At 40.0% G+C, this 8251-nt stretch overlaps 1 protein-coding gene across 1 annotated transcript in view; it reads right to left on the minus strand.

Moving 5' to 3' along the window:
* The window catches only part of exoc4 (exocyst complex component 4), a 133603-nt gene that overhangs the window by 87541 nt on the left and 37811 nt on the right, over positions 1-8251 (minus strand). The gene's annotated exons all lie outside the window — the stretch shown is intronic.

Genomic DNA, 8251 nt, shown 5'->3' on the forward strand with positions numbered 1-8251 from the left:
GCAGTCAAGAGTAACAATGTTATTTATTAAAATTTCATGATTTAGGTGTATAGTTAACTCCCATGGCGCAAAGTAACAATACAACTACATAACTTTCTGTATTCAAAACCAAGAGAATCTGATACATTTCAGTGTGGAAAACTTTTTTTTTTTTTTTAAGTTTGTTTTCAAGCTTTTAGCACTGTGTAAGAATCAAACCTTCAATTTGCTTGCTGCACTTTCCTGGTACATTTTGGGCAGTTGAAATGCGGTGTGATGTGTCAAGTATACAGAGCAGTGGTGGAAAGTAACTGGAAAGTAGATTTAATAAAGTACTGTACTTAAGTATAATTTTGAAGCATCTGTACTTGAGTATTTTCATTTTCTGTTACCTCAAACTTTGATTTCACTATATTTTAGAGGCAAATATTGTACTTTTTACATGAGGAATTTGTCTCTGGTACAGTGATTCTCAATGTGCATGTACAACGCTTTACATACACACAGTTTAGACAGTTTTTCAACTGGATATATATACTGCTCAAAAAAATAAAGCGAACACAACATAAGACATCCTAGATCTGAATGAATGAAATATTCTTATTAAATACCTTGTTCGTTACATAGTTGAATGTCTTATTTTCCCTTGTGTTCCCTTTATTTTTTTTGAGCAGTGTACAAAGGTATATTTAAAAGCTGATGTATGATGTCACAGTGTCCGTGAGTTCATCCAGGTCTGTAGATGCAGCCTCAAATACACTCCAACCTGTGCAGTCAAAGCAGGCCTGTAGCTCTGACTTTGTCTGTACTTGAGTATTTTCATCTCTATGATATACAGGAATGTGCCATTCTGTGTGAGTACTTTTACTTTTAGTACTTTAAATATGTTTTAATACTTTTGTACTTTTACTGAAGTAACATTTTGAATGCAGGACTTTTACTTATAATAGTATTTTTACACTGATGTATTGCTACTTTTACTTAAGTAAAGGATCTGAGTACTTCTTCCACCACCGGTACAGAGTAACTTAAGTGGAAACGCTGAACAGAAATCAAACAAAACAGTGAACCAAGCTACTGATAAGGTTTCAAAATGGGTAGGTGTGTGTGCATCTGTGAGTTCTGCAGCAGTTCCCTTTCAGTTTGGCACATAGCCTTGCTCTGCTGTTTTCCTCTCTTTCATTTCAATGTCCATTTCAGCCTCGCAAAGCTTGTGTGATATAACACAAAGACACCTCACTATGCGAAAGCTTATTCCACATTACCTGTGCAGTGTGCCTAGCCTCACATTCAAATGCATATCAACTCATTGTTCCCAGCGCCAGGCTTCATAATACATTTCTAATGGAACAAGTTTCATTTGAAAAGTAGGGGAGAAAACACTCTGTATTTTTATTAAAATAACACAGGAACCTTTCATTCTATACAAAACTTTTAAATCAGGGGTTTCTGATTCTGATCTCTTGCCATGAAATTCGCCTACATGGTAAGCCTTCATTCGTGTTGCTAAGTGGAGAAAATGATGAGGTCCAAATCACTCAAGCTCTCTTTCTTCATCCATTCATCCTTCCTTTGGTGCCAATTCAATTAAAACTCAATTACAGGCTCCTAAACAAAGCTGCCGCCAACGCATTCTTTTGCTCATCCTCACTCTGCCTTCTTCAAGTTCAAATTCTCAATTTCTCTCTCTCTCTCTCTCCCCCTCTCTGATCATCAACATGGAAAAAAGCTCGCTAAACTCTTGTTTCCTCATCATCAACTTGCAAGCACCCAAGTTCCCATGACTAACATCAACATGTCACAGACTCTGGAGATGTTTGCATTACTTGTTTGCTCCAAGGGCTACAACTAACCGGCAAATACACACAAACACACACCAAATTGACTACCATGTATGTATTGCCAATGACAGTGACCAATTTAATTTCATGCTCTAAACATCTGCATCAGTGTCAGACAAAGAAATGTGGAAAAAACCTCATTGATCCATGAGGTCTGGGACCAGCTGCCAACAGGGCATAACACTGATGAATATTAAACAGGCCAGTGTTAATATGCATGGGATTCTTCAGAGGTGTCTGGGTGACAGGGTGGCTCCGGTTTCAGGTCAGGATGCCACCTGACTGCTGCCAGCCCTCTCTCGACACATTGCGTAAAAGTGTCATTTGTATGTGTGTGCTTGAGGACTCATCAGTGTTGTTTGAATGAGTATCTGCATGCATTTGTATGGTTTGATCCAGGATTAGTGGGAGGGGTGTGTAGAGGTGTGGTGCTCAGTGGGACAGCAACTGCAAGCTGGAAAGGAAGAAATGACACATTCTAATGCAGCCAGATCTGCCTGAAATCCCCCTCGAGGACCACTGCTCCATCTGCAACACCCACACCTGAACAGAGATGACACACAGCTTCTATCCATAAAAGAATCCATGGATTAAAGGAGTACAAAAAGATATGTACACATACAACAAAATGGCTTAAAACACACACTAAACACATACACACTGTGACTGCTCACACAGTGACACCAGCCCCCCTGTGGTGCCTTAGCATGCGCTGCCTAGCCAACATGTAATCAAGTCAGGCAGTGACTTAGTGAAATTGCATTAGCTACACTTTCCTGGGTTTGATGAGAAACGGGTTTTATCCTGTGATGAATTCCAGCCCTGCCCAGATTTAGGCAGCGAGAGAATGAATGTACGATGCTTTCTTTCACACACTCCCGGGACCGGTGTGTTTCTGTATGCATCTGAGACTGTTTGTGAGAGGTCAAGATGAGGAAATCCAGACAGATGAGCAAATCTAATTTACCTTATGGTTTGAATCTGTTCTGTGTCCACATGTGTTAATTTGTGTGCCTGTATGGGAAAATAGACAACAGCAAACAGACACATACGTCCAAGTACTCACAGTTTCTTATTTGATGGTGTACTCTATGTGTGTACGTAAAAGAACACACTAGGTGATACCTCAATGCAATGTGGATTCCATGTACATAAATCTAAAACACATCTTGAAACCTATTAGCTCTTCTTATTTTTATAGCTTTATATTTTTCAAGTAAAGCACTTTCTAACTACTGTTTTGAAAGGGGATATATCTTAACTTGGCTTGCTTATCTCTTCATTAAACTGTACGTTGACAAAATTCTCATACTGATTTACTGATGAATTAAAAATAGATAAACCATTTTTAACGTGCGGATATAAATGTGTTCGAAAAGATTATTACACACTGATATATATTCAGCCCTGCAATCAATAAAGATCTTAAAAGTGTACATACTGTGTTTGTTCATATGTCTGACTATGACAGCCATGCACACCTTGTGATCTCATTCATAGCCAGTGTTCCAAGCTGGATCTGCATCCATGCGTTATCTACAAGGTCACCTCAAGAGGATCAAAGATGCCTGTTATCACTGGCTAGATTCTGATTGGAACCGGCAGGAGGGCAACTGTGTGATTGGTGTAATTGACTCGCAATCATATCCCTCATACAGAAACACACAAAGCAGGCTCACAAAGATAAAAACAACTGGTTTTGCTGGTCAAGACAGCATGAGCAGGATTTAACATCAAAGTACAACCACACTCAAACAAACGCGTTTGGACATTATTCTTTCAAAAATGACCGTAATTATCCAAGTTGATATTTGAGAGGTAGGATTTTGCAATACCTGCACATTTCCACAGCAATTGTTTGTCTACGATTGAGGCAATGCTTTTTGTGTGATTGTGGCCCCATTAGCCAACACTGCACAATTCAAGCTAAACTATGCAGACAAAAAGCAACACATAGAATAATCCAATTTTCAACCTCAATGGCTACATTTGTCTGCAGCTGCTATGCTATGAAATTAGTTTGGGAGCGATCAATTCGGTAATATTTTCCATGTACAAATGTATTTAAACGTGTGTGTACATAGATTTCTAATCTCCTTGGAGAATACAAACCCAGCAGGGCTCTGAGATCCTTAGGAACTAGTCACCTGGTAGAGCCTTGGGTCAGAAGCAAACAGGGAGAATCTGCTTTTAGCTACACTGCTGCACACAGATGGAACCTGCTTCCTGATGACCTTAAATATGCCCCAACTTTCAAGTGTCAACTGAAAACTCTGCTGTTTTCCTGTGCCTTTGTTTGACTGGTTTTTATGCTGTATGGCATAAAAACCAGTACAGTATGCTGTACAGTATGCTGTTACTACATGCAATTACAGTGCATTGTTCTGCTAGATTTATGTTTCAGACCTTTTATTTTGTCTGTTTTTATTTTCATTTTATGTATTTTATCTCATTTGAACAATGTTTTATTTTCATGTTGTCTTAAATGCTTTTATTCTGGTTTTAATGCTTGTTGTTTTTAGTGCTGTTAATGTTTTTCCTTGCCTCTGTGCAGCACTCTGAATGGTCTCTGTGAATGAAATGTGCTATATAAATGAAGTTACATTGTCTTGCCTTAATGGGATTTCACTGGTTAAATAAAGTTTAAATAAGATAATAAAAAACTCAGCCTGCAGTCAGCTGCATATTCACAGAGCTGAAACCTGCTGATTTAATAAGATTGGTTTCAGTGTCAATAATGTATGAATATCTGGTCAATTCCGGGCATCCCATTCCACTCAGACTGTCTTCATGTCTGAATGGGTCTTAATGAGACCCTTCTATTATTAAAATTCATTTGATGGGATGATATCTGCTAACCAGGAGATCAAATCCACCCCTCAGCTGAGAATTAATGGCATAAATAAATGACAGTTAAAATAAATTCAGGTGTAAATTGAGTTGAATTAATTATTAAAAGTGTGACTGTGGCATACAATGTGTCTCAGTGGTCCTGAGTTTAATGAATGCACATCTGTTAGTGGTGGTATGACAACAACACTCTCTGGTAGCAGAATGAATATTAATTAATGTCTTCTGAGACATAGGGGATGCTATCCTAAACAGCGGTATTTTTAGGGAGTGTGAACAGCTGTGAATGTACACTGTCTTTCAAAATTTGGCAATGTCACTTCATTGGTAAAGCCTTTTAGTTTTGATGCTAAAATGACACTGGGTTGGTGTAGCTTAAACAGAACACAGGTAAACCTCACACTCCATGTTAAATTTTTATCTAACCTATAGGGATGAGGTGATGTGATTTTTTTTCTGGAAACAATTCCGATGCACAAGATGGTGCATACAATTCGATTCAAGCATGATACAATTAAAAATTCAATGATAGCAATGTATAACTAGCTGCGGAATACTTGCACTTTATTTACCCCTTTCCTAGCACTGGTTTGATTATGTAAAGAACAACCAGATACATTGATTTCCGTTCTGTTAGGCTATCTTATTTACGAAAAATATAAAGTTGCTGGTGTATGGAGACTAGCTGATATATATCGCTAGACAAAACAATACGCATTGTGACATTTTTGTATCGCAATATCTAGAATTTCAAAATATTGTCCCATCCATACTAACCTGGAACCTTATCTCAAACAGTAAATCCTCTGACACTCAAACAAGAAAAGCTGAGAAGGTAGACCCACTGATATTTTAATCGTAAAATATTCCAAACCTGTAGCTATAACGTGAACACAATATAAGTTTCTGGCTGAATGCTTTACATCATTGCACTGCACGCAACTATGTCTGTAGTCTCCCACAGTAACAAGACATGCAGATTTGCTAAAAATGGAATTGCCCATTGGTGTGAATTTGCTTGTCTATGTAGGTTATATTTTAGCACTATGTTAGTGCTTAGACACACCCACAGAACACATCAAAATTTCTGCAAAACAATGTCATTTAAATGGAATCACCATGATCAGTGTGTTTGCTTATAGAAGTCAAGTACACTTGTGCAGTGGTTCTGCACACTTCACTGAACTCTTGAGTCATAAAATGGTGCCGTTGCAAACCACCATAACAGTGCTCACAAAATGGAGGAAGTCATCATATTCCCCTCTCCTTTCCTCAATTTCTATGCATCTATATGCCAACACTACATGTCACTATCTTTGTGTCTCCTCTCTCCCATAGTTTGTCCTCTCTCTCTCCCTGTACCTGCAGGTATCCCTGACTCCAGAGCTGTAGGTGTTTCTGATGAGCAGTCACTGGCCACATTAACCTGCCCAGTGCTTGTTTGTTTGTTTGTTGTGTCCTGATACTTTTCTTTCTGTTCTCTCTCCTCTATACACTCACCCCAACTGGTCAAAGCAGTACAGCCACCCATCAAGAGCCAGGGTCTGTCGGAGCTATCTTCCATTATAAGGATTTTTTTGCTGTCCACTGTCGCCAAGTGCTTGCTCAAGGGGGATTTGCTGGGTTTTCTCTAGAATACTGTAGGGTCAAGATCTTACTATGTAAAATGCCCTGAGATGATTTTTGTTGTGATTTGGCACTATTTGATTTTTTATTGGATGATTTTTGTTATGATTTGGCACTATTTGATTTTTTATTATTTTTTATTTAACTGAACTGAAATGTGTTACATGATGTGCAAGTAGTTACTGCATCACTGGATAACTTGGTTTAAGGTTAGGGTGAGTTTAGGGCGAGGGAAAAGGTTAGGTCTATGATCGTTCCTATGTCCTCGGCCCTCGGACACAGAACTATCCTTCGTGGAAGTTTTTTATGAACTGACATGCCCCTTTGTCAGAAATAAGATAGTGATTTGACACTTCAGATGAAGGATAGAAGGGAAGGACATCTCATGTCGTTAATGTGTTACCTAGAGTCCTCACTCCTCTCATGTTTTCTTTGTATTTTTTTCCTTGCATCTTACATGAGCAAGATGAAGACACGAGGCACAAGTGCGGGAAACAATGGCCCTAAAAAGAGACCTGAGAAACTCCCCCGTGAGGAATAAAAAGACTGGGAGAAGGAATCGGCCAGAGAACCGAGTGTCATCACATCTCTGATTGAACCTTTTGGATGCTGGGAAAGCAAGAGGTGTGTGTGTGTGTGTGTGTGCGTGGTTATCTGTCTGGCTATGAAGGCGCCACAATGCAAGTGCCAGCAAGTGATGCCCTTTCTGCACCATTCCTTCCCTTCCTCCTTTGCTTTTTTTATTTGTTTATCTCCCCATCTTCTCCAATCAGCAGGACTGAGATTAAAAGTAAACACAGAGGTGGCAGCAAAAGCCGCCAATAATGACAAGACCAATGCTGATTAAAATTAACCTCAGGTTGTAAAAATACACAAAGCTCTTTTTCTCTGATTAAAAGTCTGCAATGTGCAAACTCTTACAACCTCACTCTATTCTCCTTCTGCTGTCCTCTGCATCCCTCGTCATTTCTATTCTTCCTACTTCCATTTTCTCACTGCACTAAATGTCTGACTATTACAGTAATACCTCGCCAGGATGTCTCTCTAAATCTTGATGTCGTGAAAATCTCAAGAAGCTACATCATTCAGCATTGTCTGATATTTGGCAATGAAAATCAGCTTTTAAATTCAGTGCCATTATTACATGCATGGAGTAACTGAATAAGACATACATACTATGCTGAATGTGGAAGTGTTTTAAATAATGTGGGAGTAACTGTGGTTTTACTCCTGGACTCATACTAAGCTATTTCAGCAGGTGTTGCTGGCTCATATTTACATAATCATCTGCGAGCTGTATAAAAGTGGAGGGCTACAACAACTAAATGGACTGAAAAAACAAGATAAAATGCCATCACAAAGGCACCAGGCCCAGATGGCGTGACTCCCTCCTGCCTGAATGACTACAGACCTGTCACCCTGACATCTGTAGTTATGGAGTCCTTTGAAAGACTGGCGTTGGCCCACCTGAAGGACATTGTAGACCCCCTGCAGTTTGCCTACCGGGCAAACAGGTCGGTGGAGAATGCGGCAACATGGCACTGCATTACATCCACCTCGACTCCCCAGGGACCTATGCACGGGCCCTCTTTGTGGACTTCAGCTCAGCGTTCAACACCATCATCCCAGACATCCTCCACTCTAAACTGACCCAGCTCACTGTGCCTGCCCCCACCTGTCAGTGGATTACTAGCTTTCTGACAGACAGGAAGCAGCAGGTGAGGCTGGGGAAAACCACATCCAGCACCCAGACAATCAGCACAGGTGTCCTTCAGTATGTGTGCTCTCCTCTCTGCTGTTTTCACTCTACACCAATGACGGCATCTCAAAGGACCCCTCTGTCAAGCTCCTAAAGTTTGCAGATGACACAACGGTCATGGTCTCATCCAAGATGGTGATGAGTCAGCCTACAGACGGGAGGTTGAGCAGCTGGTCCTGTGGTGTAGCCGCAGCCA

This window comes from Monopterus albus, unplaced genomic scaffold (genome assembly GCF_001952655.1).
Source record: "Monopterus albus unplaced genomic scaffold, M_albus_1.0 scaffold41.1, whole genome shotgun sequence".
Lineage (NCBI taxonomy): Eukaryota > Metazoa > Chordata > Actinopteri > Synbranchiformes > Synbranchidae > Monopterus > Monopterus albus.